At 38.6% G+C, this 25281-nt stretch overlaps 1 long non-coding RNA gene across 1 annotated transcript; it reads left to right on the plus strand.

Annotated features, from left to right (window-relative positions):
• The first annotated feature begins 548 nt into the window (after nucleotides 1–548).
• Nucleotides 549–5458, plus strand: LOC309960625. The gene is made up of 3 exons (XR_014326138.1): nucleotides 549–665; nucleotides 2503–2622; nucleotides 5139–5458. It is a non-coding gene; the product is annotated as an uncharacterized lncRNA (long non-coding RNA).
• Nucleotides 5459–25281: the final 19823 nt, after the last annotated feature.

Genomic DNA, 25281 nt, shown 5'->3' on the forward strand with positions numbered 1-25281 from the left:
GAACACTTTAGTGATCCTATTCAGTGGAGTGAGAATTTCCATGGCACTGATTAAAACAAATCCTGAATTGCATGGACTTAAGATAGCAGAGAGGGGCTTCCCTGGTGGCGCAGTGGTTGAGAGTTCGTGACCCGATCCGGGAAGATCCCACATGCTGCGGAGCGGCTGGGCCTGTGAGCCATGGCTGCTGAGCCTGCGCGTCTGGAGCCTGTGCTCCGCAACGGGAGAGGCTGCAACAGTGAGAAGCCCGCGTACCGCAAAGAAGAAAAAAAAAAAAAAAAAAGCAGAGAGGCTAAGAGATTTGAAGTTAGACATCCCCAAGTGTGAATTCTACTGTGACCCTCTTCTAGCTCTAGAACCTTGAGGAAGTTACTTAAACTTTCTGAGCTTTACTACTAGTTTCCTCTTCTGTATCTTTTTCAGGACTATTTATCAAGCATCTTCCTGTTCTCTATGGTTGGACGTATCAATGAATAAATCAGACAAGAGCCTTTGCCTGCGTGCTCCTTCTTGCATGCTTTCTCCCTCCTTACACTCTCGTGTGGAAACGGATGTTATAAATAAACTCTATGCTTTGTCACAGGTTGATGGACGCTACGGGAGAAGGAAAAGGATGTGAAGCTCACTGAAGAGGCTTGGGTTGGGAGTGCTGGAGGAGTGTACAGGTAGGTTCTGATTTTAAATAGGGTAGTCAGGGTGGATTTTATAAGTTGACATTTGAGCAAAGACTTGAAGTGAGGGAGTTGTCAGAATGTATGATGGGGAGACCACTCCCTGGGAGCAAGAATAACCAGTCCCAACACTCTAAGGCAGAAATATGCCCGGCAGCTTGGAGGAATATCAAGGAGGCCACCCTGACTGACTTAGTCAGTGGGGAGGAAGAGACAGCAGGAGGGCTGGAGGTCGGATATGTGATGGGATGGATTGGGTAAGTCCTGGGAGGCCATCACATGCATTGTGTCTTTTACTCTAAATGTAGGCAGCCAGGGGCAGGATTTTAGCCGAGGTGTGGCATGAACTGTCTCTTTTTTGAAAAGCATAGCTGTATCTGTGGTCTTGAGGATGTGGGGAGAGAGTGGAGTCAGGGAGAATCTCGGGAGGCGACTACAGGATCCTCGAGGTCTATGTTGTTGGCCTGCACCAGGCTGCTAGCGGCTGGTAATTCTCAGAAGTGGCACATTGGAAAGGTTGTGACAGCATTTCGTGGTAGATTGAATGCAAGAATGGAAAGGAAGAGGGGGTCAAGGGTGAATTCGAGATTTAGGGCCTGGGGAACTGGAAAGGTGTGGTTACTGTCACCTAAGATGGAAAAAGTTTGGGGTAGAGCATGTTTGGGGGATTAAAGACCAGTTTTGGAGGTATAAGATTTGAGATGTTTTCGTGACATCCAAGTAGAGGTGCTGAGTACACAGTTGGATACACAAGTCTGCAGTTCTGAAGAAAGGTCTAAACTAGAGATACACTTTAATACAATGGAGATATTAAGAATAATTACATGGAAGCGCTATTTTAAAGATAAAATGAAGTAATGCAATTAGCACTCTGTCTTCTCAAAACATTTAATAACTGTTAGCTAAAATAATTACCTGAAATGAAAAAATACCTATAGTTTCTTTTGTTGTTTGCAGTAAAAGTGAATAAAATGTCACAATTATTTTAATAGTATTTGTGACATAGTAGTTTTAGTTAAGACACCATGACTACAAACATTTACAATAAACCTTTCAGTCTCCGGCTTTTCACTCTGATAGGGTACTTGGAACCATATTTTGTAAGGTTTAAGTTAGTTGTCATAGGGTACCTCTTTAATTAGAAGTAATTCTGAACTGCCTAGTTCCATGCAGTTTTATATACATATATGTATAATTATTATTTTATGATTTATCAAACTCAGTTGAAAATTTGCATCACTGATATACATTAGAATTTAAGCATTTACCCAGGTACTCAAGGAAAAAAATGTACTTGTCTTGTAATTTCCATAGGGGTACTTGCTTTCACATCTTCCCTTCACTTTGCAATTGCAAACGTGGCAGGGGAAATATTATCTTACTGGTCTTTGAGTTCCCCTTAGCTATCTGCAAGTCCTTAAACAGCCTTTGTGGCTTAACCAAAATTCTCTTCCATCTTCATTCCGCTAACAGATATTGGTCTAAGCATGTACTTATACTAAAAACTGCATGACCACGTTGTCTCTACACATCTATAATTTTATGTTAACACTATCATTATGTAAGCTATACTTTAATTGTAATTAAAACAGATTTTATGTCAACACACATCCATTTCTAGTGTTCATCTGGTGTTCAAGGGGAGAGCAGCATGTCGTAAATTTTATCAAAATATAACATCTGAAGAATAGAACAGAGGGTAATTGTGTAATTCTGTATTCACTCTAATTAAGTTCAGTGGAGTTGGCATAATAGAATTAAGATGAAAGAAAAAGACATCGAGGTACCATGGCTCCCTCTCCTAACACACCCTTTTCATATCCGAGAGCAGAGACTCAGCACCTTTCTGTACAGAAATGGAGACAGGAAGAGGCCAGAGGATGAATGACAGGCACGAATGAGGTGGAACTTTGAAGAGCAACATGGAAATGAAATACTTCTTTTGTATTTGGTAGGTGGGGAAAATGTACCAGCGTGTATGCCTACTGGGACCACGTTTTCCAGACCAGTTAAGCCCAGTGTCCACTGTGCTGTCCCACCTTCCTCGTAAGTAGGAACATACTGTTACTTGAATCTTTGCTTCCTGTTTCTTGATAGCTGGTTGAGAAGATTATCACAGGAACTGCATCTTGTTAGCAAACACACTGTTTTGAAATGATTGACACTCACTGAAGAGTGGCAACTCCAAGCTTGCTCTCTCTTGATCTTGGACTATTTAAGTCTGGAGTGCAGGAGTGGGTTACGGGGAAAGACCATTGGAATTCTTATGTCTTCAGCATAATGGTTATAGCATAATGGTTAGGAGTGTAGGTGCTGGTTCAAATCTCTGCTTTCCACTTGCTAACCATATGAGCTTGGGCAATTTACCTGATTACCTGAACCTTAATACTCCTGCCTATAAAATGATGTTAATAATATTTCATCCCCATAGACTTGTTTTCAATGTTAAAATGAAGTCACTTACACCAAGCACTTAATACAATGCCTAGAGCATAGTAAAGTCTATTATTACTACTACTACTGCTACTAATACTATTATTATTATTACTGTCACGACGCCAGGTGCTAATTTTCCTATGCCTTATTCCATTATCTTCTGCCCTGTCCCCCCATTCTGTCTTGTTTCTGTACAAGGGTAGGTTTGTCACAGAGCATTTTCTTTCCCTAGTGTCTGACTCTTAGTCATCAAGGTGACTGGTCCACGACCTGGCATTCATTGCTGCTCGTTGAAGCAACCCATTTTGAGAAGGGGAGTTGGATATTGATGCCAAGTTGGGTCAAGGAGAGAGAATTTTCTCTCTTCTGCACTCAGAGAGCTAAGTGAAATATTCAGGCCTCAGAAGGAGAATCAGGCAAAGGGCAACATGCTTAATTTCATACCTTAGTGATTAAGAACAAGTCAGACAGGCTGGATTTGAACTCATTTCCGTCATGTACTGACAACGGGATCTTAGGTGCTTTTGTAACCCGTCTGAGGCTCAGTCAACATCTGAAAGAGACGAATAACATTATCAGGACCTGGCATATAGCCTCGTTGTAATAAGTGAGTAAATCCTTTTAAAACGTTCAGCACATTGTTTGGCATATAAACACGTAATAAAATTTAGCTTCTTTGACTACTACCGCTGCTAATATTATTAAGTAGCTGAGCAGATCCGAGGCCCATTTTTTTCTTAGATTGCACATAATCATTTGGACAACCAGCTCACATTGATCAACCGTTGCTTATATATAAACCCCCATGAACCCAAAGGTGCTTTAACTCTCTCCCAGTCAGAGCCTGTTCTGGGGGCAGAAGCAACACCGGCACTACCCCCGTCATCTTTGCCTTTATTGTCACTACACTCGCCTGCCGTACTGAGCACTTTCTGTTTGCCAGGCACCAAATTTAGCCCTGCGTATGCACTATATCATGTAGTTCTCACACTCAGGTGGGAGACATTATCATCATCCCCAATTTTCCGATAAAGACGCCGAGGTGTTGGAAAGGTAAGAAACTTGACCCACAGCAAGAGATGGAGCCGGAGTATTCAAACCCTTCTCTCTGACCTCAAGAACCCTTAAATATTAGCATACTAGTACATCCTGGTAAGAAAATCTGCTTCCAGCCACTCTGGTGAGAGTAGAAATGATTCTCAGTCCCCACATTCCTCTATTGCCCATGCCACCCTAGCCTCAGGACTAGGTGGGAAAGGAAGTGATCTCTTCAAAGAGCAGCCAAAGGGAACCTACTCCCTTCTGCCTTTTCGTAATCAACTAACCAATATTTTATTTCCTTCTTAAGAGTCCCCACGTGTTCCTTTTGGTACTTAGCTTGGCCTTTTAGAATTCTGACATTCTGTACATGACTCATCCACTGTATTTCATGTTACTTTATTGAGGTCAAGTATAGGGTCTTACTCATCCTGAAGTCTAGTTATCCCCTGTCACATCTAACTCTGTTCTTTTCTTCTTGTAGGACATCTGCAGATATTTATTTGAATTTTGTTGAATTGTTCTCATCAACAGTACATTAAAAGTTATACAGAAAGTGCTTTCTTATAAGGAAAACCATCTAAATAGATTTCTAGCTCTTTACTTTTTATAGCACTATTGTAGAGATTATAGATCTCCAGGTAATATTTTTTAGACTGAGTTCTTCATATCATCTTATTTTTACATATAATGATAAATCTGAATTTTCTCTATCAAAGCTCTGAGACTTCACTGGCTTGTAACTTAGCTTGTTGATATGTGTTGTTGACTTTTCCATTTTCAATGATGTTTGATCGTGGTAAGGATGGGGCTGGGTGGGAAGGTACATCTTAGGGCCATCAATTGGTTTTGTAGAGAACTAACAGAAAGATCTAAAGTCTCATCATATTTCTGCAGAACTCATGAATCATTTTATTATAATTCCATTCATTCAGGGAGTATAAAACCATTTTCAAATTGTTATTCCTAATTTGTTCATCTTCTCTTCCTTAGTCTTAGTGAGAAGAGAGCAGGCTGAATGGAAGACAGTCATTATGACCACTGGGGCCACTAAGGTAGGCCTCAGTCCCAGAGTTTTGTTTTCATCTCTCCGCTATTAATATTGGCTAATGTCTTGAGTGCTTACTTGGTGCAAATTACTTAGCCGACCATGGCAAATGGGTTGTGTCATTTCATCCCCTGATAGTCATACAATTAATGTATGTATTATTATGATATCCCATAATGCATACATGGAACAGAGCCTCAGAAGTAGTTATTTGCTCACCAAAATATGGTAGATGTGGAATTTGGACTGAGGTCTGATAGACTCCTAAATCACTCCTAGTGATTTTTACCACTGAATTAAAGTTGTATACCTCTGGAGAGTAGACAGTTTCTAAAATTTCCTCAGCTCTAATGTTTTATAATTAAATTTTTGTCTGATGGCAAGCTTAACAGTTAAGATGGGTAGGAAGGAATGCCAGCCTGTTGAATGGAATTTCCCTGAAATGAGCCAGTTCACTGATTCATTCACTCAGCATGTATTGAATGTTTGCTCTGTGCAAAGGCATTTTAGGCATCACAGTGGAGTGAGCGCCCCTTCCATAGACTCTCCTGCAGCACTCAGAGAAGTCTTGGACTGGTTTGCCTGTTATGGAATGGGGCTTGGTGATAGAAGCCTGGTTTGTCCTCCACTGATAAAACTAAGACATACTCATTTGAGTTTAGAGGCATCTTGAAGCCGTGGGATAGTAACACATATGAATCTTACCATTTTTGCCTGGGATTAATGATATAAAGGTTTTGGATTTGGGTATGGAAAATGGGTGTTGGTTCTACATATATATGGACATCACGTGTCATCAGCCTGCAGCTACCTGCCATTCCTCACTACTTCTTTTCACAAATCAAAGAAGTACCTTCTTATCTCTCCTGTGGATAAGCTCTTGACAGTGGCACTAGGGCCTCCCTCAATAAGTACATCATTGGCTAAACCAGTGGTTTCTCAGATATGCTCATTGAACAACCCTTAAGGTGGATTGACATTCCACTGCCGAGAATAGAATATGGTGTTCTTTAGAAATCGGGGGGAAAAAATAGGCCACCAGATGTACTTTCTTTAATTTAAATTGTTTATATATATGAACAATTATTATATATGTGTATGTATACTTGTTCATATATATGAATGATTTAAAATTGAAGAGATAGATATATACACACACACATATATATATGTATATTTAAATTTTGGCTTCTGTTAGCAAGTAGTAAATTAAATTATTAGCAGATCCATACTGCAGGGAAATAACCAATCAGATTTCATTCAATAGCTTGCTTTTTTGTAGATTTATGGTTGTGATTTTATATCTGCAGGTATGTTTGCTGAAGAAAATATTTCTGCCACTTTACACAAAATTAAATTCATTTAATACCAATGCGGCATGTCTCAACTGTCTTAATACAGTTTTAATCTTGAATCGCATCAGAAGTATGAAATTAGAAACATACCCCAAAATCATTTGAAGATATAATTACTTTCATTTCCCTTATACTTTTGAGACTTTTGAAAAATAAGTTTTTAGTTGTACTTATCTGTTTCTGTCTCTCTACGGATAGGAAACACTGAAACACAATTCTTTTTAAAAGTCAGTATTAAAAATATATTGTCCAAGATGATCAAAACTAAGGAAGTGGCAAAGAAATTCAAAAATTTAAACTTTCAAAGGGTGCTTTTTTTGTGAATGTGTAGTACTTGTTCTTCTGAAGGAATTAATCTTTTTAAAAATTTAATTAACTTATTTTTTATTGAAGTATACTTGGTTTACAGCGTTGTGTTAATTACTGCTGTACAGCAAAGTGACTCTGTTATACATATGTATATACATTCTTTTTCATATTCTTTTCCATTATGGTTTATCACAGGATATTGAATATAGTTCCCTGTGCTATATAGTAGGACCTTGTTGTTTAGCCAATCTATATATACCAGTTTGCATCTGCTAATCCCAAACTCCCAGTTTATCCCTTTCCCACCTGCTTCCCCCTTGGCAGCCACCAGTCTATTCTCTATGTCTCTGATTCTGTTTCTGTTTCATAGATAGGTTCATTTGTGTCATATTTTAGATCCCACATATAAGAGGTATCATGGTATCTGTCTTTCTCTTTCTGACTTACTTTGCTTAGTATGATAATCTCTAGTTGCATCCATGTTGCTGCTGCAAATGGCATTATTTCATTCTTTTTTTTAATGGCTGAGTAGTATTTCATTGTATATATGTACCACATCGTCTTTATCCATTCATCTGTTGATGGACATTTAGGCTGTTTCCATGTCTTGGCTATTGTGAATATTGCTGCTGTGAAGATCAGGGTGAATGTGTCTTTTTGAATTATAGTTTGGTCTGGATATACGCCCAGGAGTGGGATTGCTGGATCATATAGTAGGTCTATTTTTAGTTTTCTGAGGAACCTCCATACTGTTTTCCACAGTGGCTGCACCAACTTACATTCCCACCAACAGTGTTGTAGGAGGATTCCCTTTTCTCCACACCCTCTCCAGCATATGTTATTTGTAGACTTTTTAATGATGGCCATTCTGACTTGTGTGAGGTGGTACCTCATGGTAGTTTTGATTTGCATTTCTTTAATAATTGGCAGTGTTGAGCATCTTTTCATGTGCCTATTGGCCATCTGTATTTCTTCTTTGGAGAAATGTCTCTTTAAGTCTTCTGCCTATTTTTTTGATTGGGTTGTTTGCTTTTATTGTCATCAAGTTGTATGAGCTGTTTGTATATTTTGGAAATTAAGCCCTTGCTGGTCGCATCATTTGCAAATATTTTCTCCCATTCTGTAGGTTGTCTTTTCATTTTGTTTATGGTTTCCTTTGCTGTGCAAAAGCGTGTAAGTTTGATTCGGTCCCCTTTGTTTATTTTCATTTTTATTTCTATTGTCTTGGGAGACTGACCTAAGAAAACATTGGTATGATTTATGTCAGAGAATATTTTGCCTGTGTTCTCTTCTAGAAGTTTTATGGTGTCATGTCTTATGTTTAAGTCTTTAAGACATTTTGAGTTTATTTTCGTGTATGGTGAAAGGATGTGTTCTAACTTCACTGGTTTATATAAGGCTGTCCAACTTTACCAACACCACTTGCGGAAGAGACTGTCTCTTTCCCATTATATATTCTTGCCTCCTTTGTCAAAGATTAATTGTCAAAGATTAACTGAGGTGTGTGGGTTTATTTCTGGGCTCTGTATTCTGTTCCATTGATCCATATGTCTGTTTTTGTGCCAATACCACGCTGTTTTGATTACTGTGACTTTGGAGTACTGTCTGAGTCTGGGGTGGCTATGCTGCCAACGTTGTTCTTTTTCTTCAGGATTGCTTTGGCAATTCTGGGTCTTTTATGGTTCTGTATGAATTTTAGGATTTTGTTCTAATTGCGTGAAAAATGTCATGGATAATTTGATAGGGATCGCATTAAATCTGTAGATTGCTTTGGGTAGTATGAGCATTTTAACAATGTTAATTCCTCCAATCCAAGAACATGAGATGTCTTTCCATTTCTTTGAATCATCTTCACTTTCCTTTATTAATGTCTTACAGTTCTCCGCGTATAAGTCTTTTGCCTTCTTGGTGAGGTTTATTCCTAAGTATTTTATTTTGAGGGTTGTGATTTTAAAAGGCATTGTTTTTTTACATTCCCTTTCCGATATTTCATTGTTGGTATAAAGAAATGCAACCAATTTCTGTATGTTAATCTTGTATTCTGCTACCTTGCTGAATTCGTTTATCAGTTGTAGTAGTTTTCATGTAGAGTCTTTAGGGTTTTCTCTGTATAGTATCATATCATCTGCATCTAATGACAATTTTACCTCTTCCTGAAGGAATTAATCTTGAAGTTCTACTAAGACTTCTGGAATACCTGTTTTAATGAGCCACTACTTCCTGCCTGAGATTGCACTATGCACCAGAGATTCTAGAATTAGCATAATAAAACTAATAATGCAAACAACAGCAACAAATCTTCACAAACCTTCCTTGCAAGGAAGTAAAGTCCACTGGAAAAACAGACAAGTGAAACACACATTCAAAATGGCAGTGATTCTCAAACATTTATGTGCTGAAAAATCATGACAAGCATGATAACCAGGGCAATTACTAGACCCCTTCTCCAGCTGGACAGGTGTAAGGTCCTGTAACTCTATTTTTGGTGAATGCCTCCAGGAGAGTGTGAGCCAGATGTTCTCAGTTGTCGTCAACCTTTAGTGTGCATCAGATTTGCCTGAGAATATTGTTAAAACACAGATTGCTGGGCTCCAGTGCCAGAGTTCTAACCAGTTCCCAGGTGTGGCTGATATTGCTGGCCCAGGGACCACATTTTGAGAACCACCTTTCAAAACTCTGCAGTATGCGGTTGTGTGTGTTGTGAATGAGACGGGCCCAGAGAACCAAAGGAGGGCAAAGGGACTCTGCCCTAAATTAGCCAAAGGTAACAATAGCAGCTAGAATTGATTGACCCAAGAAAAAATTATAAGAACTTTACCTACATTTGCTCATTTAATCCTTTCAGTAAGGTACGTAGGTGCTACTTAGTGTTCCTCTTTTACAGGGGTGTCCAGAGAAGGCAACTACTTTGCCCACGTCCTAAACTGGTAAGTAACATTAAGAATTCAAGTCTAGGAAGTCTGATTCCAGAGCCCACACCTCTACCCTTTCTGCATGTAGAGAGGAGTAAAGGGTTGTCAGTGAAGCCTTCCTGGGGGCCCTGGCCTCTGAGTGTAGATAGAAGGATGAGTGGACATAAAGATCATTATTTGTGTGTGGTGGGGGTAGGGGAGGAAGTATGAGGGCTTCCAGAAGAGCCCGCCCTCCCCATACATCTGCTGTAAGCAAGTCTGATGATCAGGAGTCCGGAACATGAGTATGACTATGGGATACTGAGAAGGGTTCTAGAACCCTGAGGTTAGAGTTCTGGATCAGTTAGTAGGTAACAGAAAGTGAATGAGTGATTTACCTTACTTTCCACGGGTAGCAGGAAGTTTGGAGATAGTCCCTCTAGCGTTAGTCCAGCTGCTAAAGGGCATCACCAGGGGACTGGGTTGCTTCGCTCTTCCAGCTTCCACATCTCTAGCACGTCCACATAGCTTCAAAATGACCCCAGAATCTCCAATAGTGTTCCAACAATTTGGGCAGGAAGAAAGAAAAGGAAAAAAAAAAAGAAATTAAGTAAGAAAAAAAAGGCAGTGTCTAACTCAGAGAGCAAATTTTTTACCACAGATGGTCAGCAGACTTGCACTTAGATCTCATCAGCTCGGATTTTAAACTGGCCGCCTTAGCCTTAAGGATAATGGGGTCTTCTAAACCAGGGCTCTGATAGTAAGGAATAAGGAGAGAGTGGTACTGATTAGCAGTGCCTGCTGTCCCAAACAAATATTATCCCCAAACTATTTTTTTTTATCCTATATTTTACTTTAAAGAATGGAGGGGAAACATTATGTATCTGTAAATAGCCTTTTAGAAAGGGTACAATTATATAGTTATACAACCCCCTGGAGGGCTCCTTTCTTCTAAAATCTCTTTAAAAACTGCTCAAGGTTAAGGACATTTTTATCTTAATTTAGTCACTTGCAGTCGATTATCTTGGAATGACATCCTCTCTCTGCAGATGTTCTGTCAGGCTTTAGAAAATTCTAGAAGTGGACAGAGAAGTGTTATGGTACATGTATTTGCAATATGCACGTCTTTGAAATGAAATCCATTTAGGGACCAAAAGGCATTTCATGTCTTTGCTATACATTTTCACATGTTTGCCTTTCCAGAATTCCTTTGAGCAAATCTGTTAGATGTAACCCATCCGTTTCTCCCATCTGAATTCTTTATTACTAAACATTCTTCAGTATGCTCTCACTCCCCTCTGTCAAAGGCGTTTCTCTGGGTCCTCACCCTTCTTATCTCATATGTGAATGCGTATCTTAAACTGAAGCAACAGTCTGCTATGACTTCTCCATAACTTGAAGAACCCGTCTTTGTGGGAAGAAAAGTAGACTTACTAACTTAAAAGGTAAAATGCGCGCAATGTTTCTGAGAATTAAAAACTAAGGTAAAAACATAAGCAAGGGAAAAAACTTACAGTGGATCCTTTTCAAAGACTTTATTTTACAGAGAAGGCAACTGAGGTTTAAAGAAAAAATGCATTAGTTAAACACTAAATAATAAACCTTAAACCTCAGTGGAGCAACACATGGACAGTTCATTTCTCACTCACTCAGGAGTGTAGTATGGACTTTGGTGGTCTGTGGGTCAGTTTTCTGCTCAGTTATTCAGGGACCCACCACCTTCATCAAGTGGCTCTACGTTTGTCCTAAAAAGGAAAGGAGAGAGGAAGCTGCAAGCTACAATTATCAACTCGTTATGCTTCAGACATAAACTCTTCAGGTCACCTCTGGTCACATTCTTTGGGATAGAACCATACCCAGATGCAAGCGGAGATGGAGAATGTTGTTCCTATCTTGGTCCTAGTGATGCCTCTACAGGCTGGAGGAGCTAATTAAAGTGTAGTCAACAGCTCGTTTCTGCCACAGTGAGTGATTAGCCTAAGACTGGATGTGTGTGTGTCACATATACATATAATACACACAAACATATATATGTGTGTGTATATATACATTCTTTAGCATGAGTTGACACATGGGGCTTCTGCCGTATCAAAAGAGTACAAACTGCCTCTTGTTGCTTTTTCTTAATTGAAGTTGACTACTACTATCTATTTCCCTTCATTTTGCTACCTCCCCCCCTGCCGCCTGTCAGTATTATATGAAAATTCTGAAAGAAATAATTTCAAAGTTTCCAGTGCTTTTAAAGGTAATAGAATACTCAGACCTTAACAATTTTCCTGTGTGAAACTTTTGCCAGACTAAAATAGTTAACTTACGAAAAGTAAATTTAGATTGATACAAAAGAGAAAATAAGCTGATTTTTTTTTTCTTACACAAATACCCTGAGCCAGGATGGAAAATAAATGGAAAACTGGAGGAATTTAGATCCTTTTGTTGTAAATTTAAATATTTTTAATTGTAAAAATAATACAGGCTCATTGCAGAAACTCCAAAATTGAAAGGATTTAAAGAAAAAAAGAAAAATAACTCAAAATCCCATTTCTGATAAATCATCTCTGTAACATTTTTGAGGGTATCTTTTGAAACTTTTTTGTGACGGGGTGCATATAAATACAATGCAAGTATAAAATACCTTTAATTATTATATCAAACTACAAAACAGTTCTATAACATTTTTATTTAGTAATATAAGTATGACTACTCATCACCTAATAAAAATCTGCAGCAGCATTTTTAATGGTTGAACAGCATTCTATTATTTATTTAACCAGTCCCTACTGTTCAACATTTAGATTATTCCTGTTTTGCTTTGCTAAACAATGAGACAAGCATCCTTGTTCATATGTCTTTGAGCATTTGTTTATTTCCTTAGAATGGACTTCTAGAACTTGAATGGCTGGTTGTCAGTTCTGGTACATACTGACATATTGTCTTCCAGAAAGGTTACCGTGCTTTTTATTTCTACCAAGAGTTTAACATCCAATGTGATTTCTTACACACACTCATCAGTACCAGTATTATCAATATCAATACCAGTATTATCAATAGCAATACCAGTATTATCAAGTTTTTTAAAACTTTGTCATTCTAGTCAGTAAAATATGACACCTGAATTATTTTATTTGTATTTCTTTGATTAATAATAGCAAGGTTGAACATATTTTCATATCTTTATTGGCTGTTAATACTTTTTAGTTTGTGACTTTATGGCATCCATTTTTCATTGATGTATAACAACCTTTTATATATCAATGTGTTTATTTTGTTGTTTGTTGTAAATGCAATTTTTTTCTCTTCATTTATTAATTTTTATTTTGTGTGTGTTGAACTTCTTTAATACTGTCAAGTCTATTCAAAAACCCTTTAATGAACACAACAAATGTGGAAAATCAGTCATTCTCCTGCATTTTGTAATCAATGTATTTCCTTTTGGGCAGTATGGAAATGTAGGTTCTTATTTCATCTTATGGTTGGAAAGAATCTGTTCCCTCGGAAAGGGATTATAGTCTCCATGATGCAGTAATGGGAGATTTTATAGGGTAGGCAGGGTCTACAGAAGAAAAAACCCTAAATCACACTCCATTGGTGGTTGCCTTATTTATAAAAATGGCATTTGAGGTTGTGTGACTGCCATCAGGTAAGCAAAATTAATTTTTAGCATGAAGTACTCCTATCAGCAAGAACAGCCTAGGATAGGCTAGCAGTAAGAAGTGAGGGGTTATGGGATTGGGGCATAGCCTCTGTTTCCTCCAATGCAGCTGGAAATTTAAACTCTGGGGCTCCTGCTTGATCCAATCAGCCCAGCTAGTATGTGTTGCCAGGTAGGGTGAATAGACTCAGAAGTACAAGAGCTCATCCTTGGTCCCCTCTGGAAATGAGCAGAGAATACTGTGTCAAGCAGAGGTGATCAGTCCATGGTCTGGAGACTTGGATCTCCCCACATAGTCCTTAAAGTCAGGGTGAGACAAAATGCCAATACAAATTATATTGATGACAGTATCAATGAGGTGACATTGAGTCCTTTGACCCAATGTGTGTCTGCAGTGTGCCATCCATTAGTAAATGGGCAAAGCCATTTGACAGATCTATCTGATACAATGAATGAATCTGACACTCATAGTTTGAAAAACTGAAACTGTATCCATTTGTCAAGAACAGTGGCTACTTGTTCTGCTTTATTCCCCCTGGTAGAACTAGGTAAAATTGCAGGCAGTAAGACGTTCCGGCATTTCACCCTGGAGTAGCCCCAAAACTGAAGAAGCTGTCTTATCAGTAGTTAGCTCCTTGTCACCAAGAATATTAAAGTAGATTTGTATGATTAGCAAATTAAAGAGACTATAGTGCCTACCACTGCTGTATTCACTAAGGTACCCAAGTTATTCTAAAGAAATCCTAATAATACATTAGGACCGTTTTGAATATTTTTATTTGATTAGCCATAATCTTCTAGGTATAACATCCATCACCATTTTGGCCTTCTTTTCTTACAGCCTAGCCCTGTGGTCTTGGGCTAATCACTAACTAATTGCTTAGATACAATTTTCTTCTCTATGAAATAGAAACATTATTATATGCTTTGAAGGACTGCAGGAAGATGAGCTGTAATGTTTATCAAGTGCCTAGTAAGTAGCCTGGCCCATAATAAATACTTGGCTAATTGTAGATGTTAGTTTCATTTTTAGTTTTATTTCCAAACATTGCTCTTTACTTTTGGAACTCTAAAATTTGTTTTGAGAGTGGAGGACTTGTTGTTTGGATTCCTCCAACACTCTCTGTATATTCTGTACTTCTATCCCTACATCATTTATATAAATGGAATAAATGATCTTTGGTCTGGTGATTCCAAGGTGACGAGGAGCTAAGTGGAGGTTCAGTATACACCTGGAAGTATGGATTTTCATGCCCAGTGCAAATGTGGGAAAGGCATTATTCCCACATTATAAAGGGGGTAAAGACCTCCAACTTGAGGAGACTCTGGGTTGAGAGATGAGAGATCCTACAGGGTACCACAGGGGCTTTTATGTTCTGTAGCAAGAATTTGCACCTTATACCCTTGTAGTTAGAAGTAAAGCATACCACATAACTAATATGTAGTAAGCATTAGAGTTAGAATAAATACCATTTATTTAATGTTTCCTTTGTGTTAAGCATTTCACAGTTACAACATATGGATGGATACTATATTGTAATGGTTAAGAGTGTAGTTTTTTGAGCTGGATAATCCTGGATTGGAGTCTCTTGTTTATTACCTCTTTTTTTTCTGTTTTATTGAGGCATAATTGACAAAATTGTAAGATAGTCAAAGAGTGTATCATGATGATTTAATATACATATGCGTTGTAAAAGGATCCTTCCCATCACGTTAATTAATACATCTAACAGCTCATGACACCTTTTTCCTTTTTTTCTTTTTTTGGTGAGAACACTTAAGTTCTATTCTCTCAGAAAATGTTAGTTATACAATACAGTATTATTGACTGTAGTAACTGTGTTATACAGTAGATCCTCAGACCTTATTCATCCTGCAGCTGAAAGTTTGTACGCTTTTACCAGTCTTCCCCTCTTTTCCCCACCCACACCCCAACTCCTGGCAACCAGTTTTCTACTCTGTTTCTATGAGTGTGGCTTTTTTTCTTTTTAGATTCCATATATAAATGATAGAATTCGTATTTATCCTGTCTGGCTTATTTCATCAGCATAATGCACTCCTGTTTCATCTATAATGTCACAAATGAAAGGATCTCCTCCATTTTTTTAAGGCTGAATAATATTCCATTACCTCTTAAATGAGTGACTTTTGGTACATTGTTTACACTTTCTAAGCCTCAGGGTTTCTTTTCTTCTGTAAAAAAAATATATATATATATATACACAAACAGGTTATTTTCTGATATGTGGAATGTTTGTTGAATCAACAAATAATTAGTTGAGATCATAAATGTGACACTTAGCATTGTATTAACATTTATTAATACTCTCCCTGTTAATTTCTACAATAAACTGTATAATAAGTAACAATAATAATAGTACTACTAGTAGTTTTAGCAAATGCATAGGATGTGCCAGGCATCATATTACTGTACTACCCTCCTTCATGTGTACCACAAGTTACATGTGGATATCATCTTCCACGTTGTTTCCTTTAAAGAAAATTGAAGCTCAGCAAGATTGAGTAGCTTGCTCCAGATGTGAACTCAGGTCTGAATCACTCCACATATAGGTTCTTAATGACTCCATGTCTTTAATTCCACATCTGCATTTGTTTGTTGTTGTTTTTAACTTTCCAAGCATCTGATCTGAAATTCCTTTCTCTGGGGAATTTTCCACTTTGTGGGTCTTGGTGAGAAACAGAGCCTTCCTCTCGTTATACAAGCTGAACACGTCAGATACACTGTTTACTCACATGCTCAGTCTCCCTTACAGATGGAAAACAGTCGGGCGACCTCGGGTTGGCCAACTGCACCCCTCTCTTGGATTTTGAATGACAAATAAATGATGTAAAGAAGCAAGGCCAGCAGTGCTGGGTCAACCTCCTGTTTCCTGTTCCTGCTTGGTAGCAAGGCCAGCTAGGACTTATAACATCACTTTGGCCTGATCCTGTAATTGCAATAGCATAGCCTTGGCTTTCGGTTGTTTAGTCTAGTTACTGAGACCTAACCATAAACTTCCAAAAGTTTCCTTTTCTGCTCAAATTAGCCGTATCTGGTTCCTGATGATTACAAATAAGACCTTTCCTGATATACAATGGTGACCTACTTATCCAGGCAGATGTAACATCGTCCTGGCAGGGACAGAGGGCAGGCAAGTTCCTTGAACAGCTGAACAAGAAGAAAAAGACCTAAGAAGGAAGAATTGAAGCCAGTTCTGCTTGTGTTATAATTCTACCCGCAGCTGCCTCTGTTTCACAGAGCACATGCTAAGGACCATGTCCCTTCCCCTGTAACAGACGAGCAAAGTAGACCCAGGCCTTCCAACCCAGAGACCAGCTGAGCTGTACCATGGGCAATCTAGGATGTGAAAGACTTCACTCAATGTCTTTGTCACTTGACACATTGTTCCTCTCTTTGGGAAGTAGCTTCTTTGTGTGACAAGAATATGCTAAACCAACACTTAAGTGGACAGAGGTGAAAGATGCCAAAATTAGCTACAGAAAAAAAGGCGTAAAGACTTGTATTTTCTGTTATTTGAAGGTGTTAAGACCCCACATAGAATATGAGTCCTTTAAAGGAGAGTTGTGAATGGCCCAGGGAATGTTGAATTTCCATGTGGCAATATGTTCTTGATCAGTCATGATGATGATGATGGTAGCATCAGTAGCATTTATCAGTGTTTCCTGGGTGAGAGGCACTTTATCCTAATGACCTTTTATCCCCATGACGACCCTGTGAAGTAGGAAATACTGTTTCAGCATCTTCAGGGTTTTTCTTTCTTTTTTTTTTTTTTAATCAGGAATTTACCCTAGATCACAGTTGGGTGGTAGAACGACCAGAACTGGACACTAGCCTTTCCTGAATTCCCAGAGTGTGATCTTAGCAGTTGTATTGCCTGATGCAGAGCCATGTAAATGTTGCCAAAGCAATGAAACGTGTACCTATTTCTAACAGATTCTAACTCAGAAGCTCTGGGGTTAAGTGCAGAGCAGTTGAGTGTGATTGTCTTTACAGACAGTAGATAACTTAAGAGAAGTTGTTAAAAAGTATATTTGCATATTGCACTACACTGTCATATCTGTGATTGGTTAGCTATTGAGTAACACAAATCCCAATCCCATCTCTAATCTCATTCATCTCTTGTATGATATTTGACCTAATTGAGGCAGGTTTTTTTTTGTTCTTTCCCACAAACACACATCGAACATCCAAAACATGCTTACCATTTGTGAGCATATTCTCTTAGTTATTTAGGAGTTGAGTAAGAGTGAGAGAGAAGGGCTTCCCTGGTGGCGCAGTGGTTGAGTGTTCTGCCTGCCGATGCAGGGGACGCGGGTTCGTGCCCCGGTCCGGGAAGATCCCACATGCCGCGGAGCGGCTGGCCCGTGAGCCATGGTCACTGAGCTTGCGCGCCCGGAGCCTGTGCTCCGCAACGGGAGAGGCCACAACAGTGAGAGGCCCGCATACCGCAATAAAAAAAAAAAAGTGAGAGAGAAAAAGACACATAAGTATGAAATATGGTGATCATTTTTTTAATATCCTTTATGTTGTTAATCCCTCTTAGCATTTACTGCCATTCACTCATTTGTATTATTTGGGGTATAGCAGTTTATTCACACAGCATTTTTACATATGGCTTATCATTTGTATTCTATTTTAATAACACTAATAATTATAGACTATTGACAAACTCATCAGACCCTACATATTCATTTCAAAATCATGAAAATAAGGTGGAAAATGAGGTGTAAAGTGGAAAATCTATGTGTACGTTTTCATTGGTGGAATGAGGAGCTACCTGAATATCACTCCTTTAGCTTTTCCTTCAAATGGTGCACTTTTTCCTCCATGCATAGGAGTCCCTTCCATTAGGTAAACAGTAATCTTGAGGGCAAACCTCAGAAGTAGAAACAGGAGAACTTTTCAGTTATGGTAAAATCAAACATATTTTTCTTCAGTAGTGAAAAAAAATTCTTCATGAGAAGTTCAACCACCGTGAGTTCCATGGTGAAAAACTTTCCGCTTATAGATGCAACTTCCCCCAGAATTCTGAGAAATGTCGGTAGTAGAGAGGGGTGTTGCATACACCTGTTTCATTTCCCTCTGACTTTTCCTTCTCCTTTCTCTATTGACATTAAAATCGATAGTGAAAGCACATAGTAAGCAGTCTAGGACAATTGATATGACATTTGATCTAAATCTCCAAAGTCTGTTTTAGATGCGGATGCTATGAGAGTCACAGGAGGGGAAAAAATCTAGAATTATTCTTATGGGATCAAATGTACTAAAATAACAAAAGCAAATCTTATTTCTAGCTAATAACATAGCATTCCTTATATGATGTCGTATTATGGCAGAAAAGAAATATATGCGTCTATTTTCTTCTATATTAAAACTGCTAAGGAGTGGGGACCAATGAACTAAATCAATTGTTTTGGGTTCAAGTTGTAGTTTTTAGTAGCCATCCTTCTTAGCAAGTTTTCAGAAGCAAATGTAGTTTGTTTACTATCACCACTAAATGTGCAATTGTGTAGATTTGTGGAAAAAAGTATTGTCAAATATATATACTTCAAAATGATTTGTGTACATTTATCTATTCTTTTTATTATTATTCTCCCCAAGTAAATCAAAATCTACTATATAGTGTGTTTTTCTTCTATAGCTTAAAAGGGGAATGTATGTTGAAACTTATTGAAATATTTATTAGGTGTCTACTAAGTGCCAGGCACTCTACTAGGCAGTAGAGATGTTGTATTAGAGGTGGAAAATGTCCTTGACCTCCAGAACTGATACTCTTGTAAGAGAAATACTGGGTCAAACTAAGTCAACAGTTTCTTTGCTACAGAGCTTTTTACGAGTCTTGTGAATTATGAGTCTCTGATAAGGAGATGTAGTGGACAACAGATCCCAAATTTATTTGAAATCTTTTCCTTCATGGACTGTCTCATAGGATTTATGATCCACTGAACACACCTTGAGAGACACTAGTATTCTGCAGTGGTTAGTTAATTGTTTTCTATTAAACAACTATATACTGAATCCATGATATTATTATCTGGATTTTTTGGAGGATACAATGATGTACATGGCCTCTGTGATGATAAGGGCGTCCAGTTTAGTTAAGAAGAGAAACCACAGAAGCTGTAACTTAATGTAACAAAGAAATACAGACACATATACATATATTTATATGTAAATTACTATTTATATAGTATACAGTGTCTTCTGAAGATGATAGAGTTGTTTGTAACTTGGGATCTCACAGGAGGTTTCACAGAGAAGGTAGACCCTGAGCTGGGCAGAATTTCAGTAAGTTAATTTGGTTCTGACCGTACGATAAAATCAGGTATTTGCACTGGTCAATCTGACCTTGATGGAACAGCATTCCATTTGCAGGGAATGGTGTGATCAAACATGCAGTGGTGGAGATTGCCAGCTTGTAATATTCCAGTACCTGGAAAGTGTTGGAACATCTGCTTTCTCCACGGTCTAGAAAAGTGAATCTCAAGTGAAATGCACGTATAATGGAGGCCAGTGCTCTTTGCTTTGTACACTGCTTTGATTCTACAACATGAACAATGTAGCGATCTGTTTCAGATTGTCATTATTCGAGAGGGTTCTTAGTAACAGGAGTGGAAAAGGAAGACCTCTCTTCCTGTGTTTCTGCCCTATGCTCTTTTTTTTTGTTGTTGCTGTACACAGGCCTCTCACTGCTGTGGCCTCCCCCGCTGCCGAGCACAGGCTCCGGACGCGCAGGCCCAGCGGCCATGACTCAGAGGCCCAGCCGCTCTGCAGCATGTGGGATCTTCCCGGGCCAGGGCACGAACCCGTGTCCCCTGCATCGGCAGGCGGACTCTCAACCACTGCGCCACCAGGGAAGCCCTGCCTTATGCTCTTAAGCCAGAAAAGGTACCAACATCACTGACCTGACCTTGTCTCAGGTATCTATCAGGATCTACTAGAATCATTCTAGTGAAAGGTAACTAGACGTCCAAAGGACTTAAAAGATACACTATAACCTTTGTATACTTTATATACCTGGTGAAACAAAAATGTCACCTGAGTGGTCCCCTTCCCTAGAAATACCAGTATGTTTTTCCAGTGCATGGCAGAACTTTGCAGGTAAAACTGGGATAAAGGTGAAGAACGGTCTTAAAATTCTAGTCCTTGAACAGCACCTAACACACAACAGGTTTTCAATAATCTGAGCAACAGTATTCACAAATAATGACCATCAGCGTAACTGCTCTTTTGTGCCAAAATACATTACCATATTACTTTTTTTCCTTCAGCTTTACAACTTGGGTTCTATTATTGTTTCCATTTTGCAGATTAGGAAAGTGAGGCTCAGAGATGCTAAGTCACTTGGGCAAGGTCACAGAGCTTGTAGGAGATAAACCTGCAGGCTTACTGTTGGATCCTACAAACCAGACCATAATTTAAGTCCTTCAAAATATACCTCAGAACATTTGAGTAAATTAATGAATAAATCCTCCTAGTCAGACTGACCAGATCATTATATTAGGTTCAGCTATAAGTGGAGGAAAGTCATAATCATAGTTGGACAGTTAATACAGTAATTTACTTGCTTTGAATTTTCTAAATGATATTTAGCTGGTAGTTTCATGATGATAACCATCGAATAAAAACAGGCATATTTTGGTGTTTGGAATAAGATCTCATATTGAGTAAAATACATATTGATTTCTAGACCTATATGATGTGAGTAACAGATGACATTGAGATGTCATCTAGAAGTACTCCTGTGCAGTTCATCATGTCAACCCAGCTAATAATTTTAGAATGTTCAGAGTGAATAATATATGCAGCCATAAAGCATATTTCTAATCAATGCAAATAATATTTTTCCTATGCTAAACCCAGAGTGAAGTTATAACACGCATCATAAGATTAATGGGCCATTTTTTCTTCATCACTTTGCTAAATTACTTAGTCTGGAAACCATTCAGAAGGTTGCGAATTGGAGCTGAGCAGTAGTAGTGAGACTGTGCCTCTGATGATGAAACTATTTCCACCCCGACCCCTACTGCTCCCTTCTTGGAAAAGAAGGCAACATTTCTCCTAGAAAAAGTCACAGGTTTATAAGCTGGCTTGAATAATACGTTTGGAGGAATAATGTCTTTTAAGCAGAGCCTATCTCGGCATATAAAATAATTTTTACCTACCATTTAATGAAATTAACACTCACTTTGAGGCTAGGTCTTTTGCCATTTGACTCCTGGATCACGTCTATGGATATATGTTTTTCTTGAGACAAAGTGTGAACCCAATATAGTATCCATCATTCAGTCTATCTAGCTGAGGTACATCATCTGAAGCACAAGCTCCCTGAGGCCAGGCACTTTATCTGCTCTATCAGTGTAGCCCTGATGCCTAGTGTCTAGCTTTTGGAGATTCTTAATAAACATTTGTACTGAATACGGTATGTATATGGTGAGCAAAAGTTGGCTTCCCATTTTCCAGTCAAGGGTATCCCACTCATGTTCTGTGAACACTGGATAGCAGAATCTTACTATGTTATTTTTCTGTTCCCTTTGCAAGTTTCCTGAAAGGGCATTCCTGTCCTTAGAATGTCCATCTCCTCCCATCTTCCTGGAGAATAACTCTTCTTTCTTAAATACTTAGCCCCATTATTGACTCTTTAAGATTGAATGTATTACCTCCTTACAAACAGGAAAATGCAGTGCTTTTTTTTCGACATTTATCACCAGAAAATTATTCTAACACCTGAAATTCTGGACCTAAAATGCTTGGACTAGTGGTTCTCAAAGTCTGGTACCCAGACCAGCACATCAGCTGCACGTAGGAATTTTTAGAAATGAAAGTCTTGGGCCCTGCTCCAGACCTACAGACTCAGACAATCTGGGGGTGGGGCCCACTGCCTGTTTCAGCAAGCTCTCTTGGTGATGCTGATGCATACTCAAGTTTGAGAGCCACTGCTTACACCTAGAACTTAAGGTTTAGGCTTTGGACAGATCTGAGTCCTAAACACTACTGAGACACTGGGGTGACCATGAGCAAGTTACTTCTGGGAACCTCTTAGCATCTGTGTGCCTTGCTTAGCTAATAGTGATTTTAATTAATTAGAAGAATGCACACGGTGTACTCAAGAGAGTAACCAAAGCATACTTTATGTTCCATAAATTCTAGCTGTTTACCATTATCATCAATCAGAGCTTACTGACACATCCTGAAGACATTCTTCTAATAAGTGTAATAATGTGGTTTGTAAAATTAACAGCTTAGAAGAGCATATTACGAAGTTCATCAGACAGGGTCTCAGCAGGAAATCAGGGGTACATCAATAAAGATAAATTGAGCCCAATGTAGAGAATCAAGAGATAGTGTAGTGCCCTGGGTTCAGTAAAAGTGTGGCTACTTTATAGGAGATGAAAGAGAAAGGAAGCCTTGCTGGAGAGAGAGTCCTCCCCAAAGATGCTGTGATGCCCCACAGAGAAGCACTATACGTTAGTTGGGGGATGCAGCCAAACTCCCAGCAATTTGGCAAGAATTAATAAATACCTAACTTCACTCCCCTCCTTCATTCCCTACAATCTTCTATTGGTACTCTTCATTGGTGAGCCAAACAGAAGCCAGAGCAAGGACACTTACTAAGATAGGCCATGCAAGCCATCCATATAGAGTTGGGTGGAGAAAGGATGTGGAAGGGCAAATAGGACATATTTCCCGCAGGTGGTGAGCGAGCTGTAAAATCACTCGCCCTTCTAACATCATTGCCATTGCAGGAGCACGGAGGAGCAAGTGGTTAGTTCTGACTTGGCAGATCCAGGCGACTGCAGGACAGAACTGGTATATGAGTTGGGCTTTAAAGGTAGATTTGAATTTTAATGGAGAGTATGGAGTAAGAAATGGTGAAGAACCAAGGGAAAGGGAGATTCATTGCAAATGGAGAAAAGAAAAGTGGCATAAAGACAAGAAAAGTCAAGACTTACGGAAGAGATAGCAAATACTCTGCGTGTGACTGGAGCAGAGAATGGGCAGACGAAGGCTGGAAGTTAAGATGAAGTCATCCTTGAATAACATTAAAGTTTCCTCCTTTAACCTCAATTTCCACCTTCTACTCCCTTCATTAACATTGGAAAATTAAAAGTGAATTTGACTGGGCTGGTGACAATGGCAGTATGAAGCAAAGAGAGGAGAATAAGAGTAAAAAATTTAGTAGTACCTTGGTGAAGCTGGGTAAATGATGGGTGGTGGTGTCACGTCAAAGCATGGGCAAGTGATTGTGACAAATATAGGCTTATTTCTTGACTATATGACTTCAGTTAAGGTACTTAAGCCCTCTAGGCTGCAGTCTCCCAACCTGTAAAATGGGGATAAAACCTCGCTTCCTCCAAGGTTTCTGTGAGGATCTAATGAGCAATGGAAGTAAGAGTTGAGTCCAGTAATCAGTTTTTAATACATATAAACTAATGTGAGGATAAGGGTAAGAATACTTGCTATGATTTATTGAATACTTATTATGTGTCCAATATTGTGCTAGTCTATTTACATATCTTTTCTCACTTAGCTTTCTTTTCTCTTATCTGCCTTTCTATAGGCAAGAGATAACTGATGGCTCAGTTATGAGGAAACGCAGTTGTGAGGAAAATGTCAGAGGGAAAATGTACCAGAAAGTTAATTCCTAATGGATCTGTCAGCCTTAAACAGAGCATGTCTGTGCTAAACTGTGTAAAATATCTGTGCTAAAACTACTCAATTGGACAAGTTTTGATAAAGTATTAACTTAATGAATAGGCATAAACAGCTTGGAGCTTTTCGGAGGGTATGTGGTAATATTAGTATTGGTGTGATGACTTTTGAAAGTTCTATGGCGTATAGAAGTCAAAAAGAAGACCCGGAAAGGGGCAAAACTCTCTCTGAAAGTTATTGGGGAAGTCTGGCTAGTAAGACTCCAAAAGGGAGAATCAGTAAGAGGCCAGGTTATTCATAGGCCTTCTAAGAATGTGTCCATGAGAAATATTTACAATGATTGGATGCCGGAATAAAGGAGAACACTGGCTCCATAAATGGTAACTTATTTTACACAAACAGGCTAATGATAAAAATAATGAAAATCTGATGGATTTTTGAGAGTTTCATTGACCAAACTGAGACAAAAGTGCATAACAGCTAGATGCTCATAGTTTTAATCAGTTCAGTTTGGAGTCAAGCAAAGATAGCACCTGAAATGGTAAGGGACGTTTATGCAAGGTCACAAAGATTTTTGGTGGTGCATTTGGGATATAAACCCATTTCCATAAGAATTCTTTCAGAGGTCAGATGTTTGCTTGTCAAAAATAGCATGAACTTACTTCCAGGAAAAGTTCCTAAGAAAAAATAATTTGAGTAATGAAGAACACTGATGTAACAGTTAATTTAAGAACCCAGAAATAGAGGTAAAGAGTAAAGCAATTATGGGTTAAGAGTCTGCATAAATTCCCCTGGAAGGGGGATATGGTCAGAGATGGCAGTTTGAAAACAGTGAGTCACCAAAAGTAAAAGTTTAAATTACAAGCTGCTTTGGGGGTCTTCAAGAGAGATTTTATAGATTGAACAACAACAGCAGCAAGGATAAGGTATAACGCTGTCATGTAGACTGCAGCCTGAAAAGAAAGCATTGCAGAAAAGCCACATCATCCTGAATTTATATTTCCGTGCATTTGAACAGATTGGAGAGCAGTAAAGTTGTTTTAAGAGCGAGTGATTTAAGTCAGCCAGCTTGTGAATAATACGAGATATTTTTGCATTTACATTAACTTATGTCCGTAAATAACGAACTTTAACAATGAACAAAATCCATAATCCTGATAATGCTAAGAAAACTGGAAAGATACCTTTACCTTGAAAAGACAGGATAAA

This window comes from Leucopleurus acutus (genome assembly GCF_964270905.1).
Source record: "Leucopleurus acutus genome assembly, chromosome: 3".
In the NCBI taxonomy this organism is placed as follows: Eukaryota; Metazoa; Chordata; class Mammalia; order Artiodactyla; family Delphinidae; genus Leucopleurus; species Leucopleurus acutus.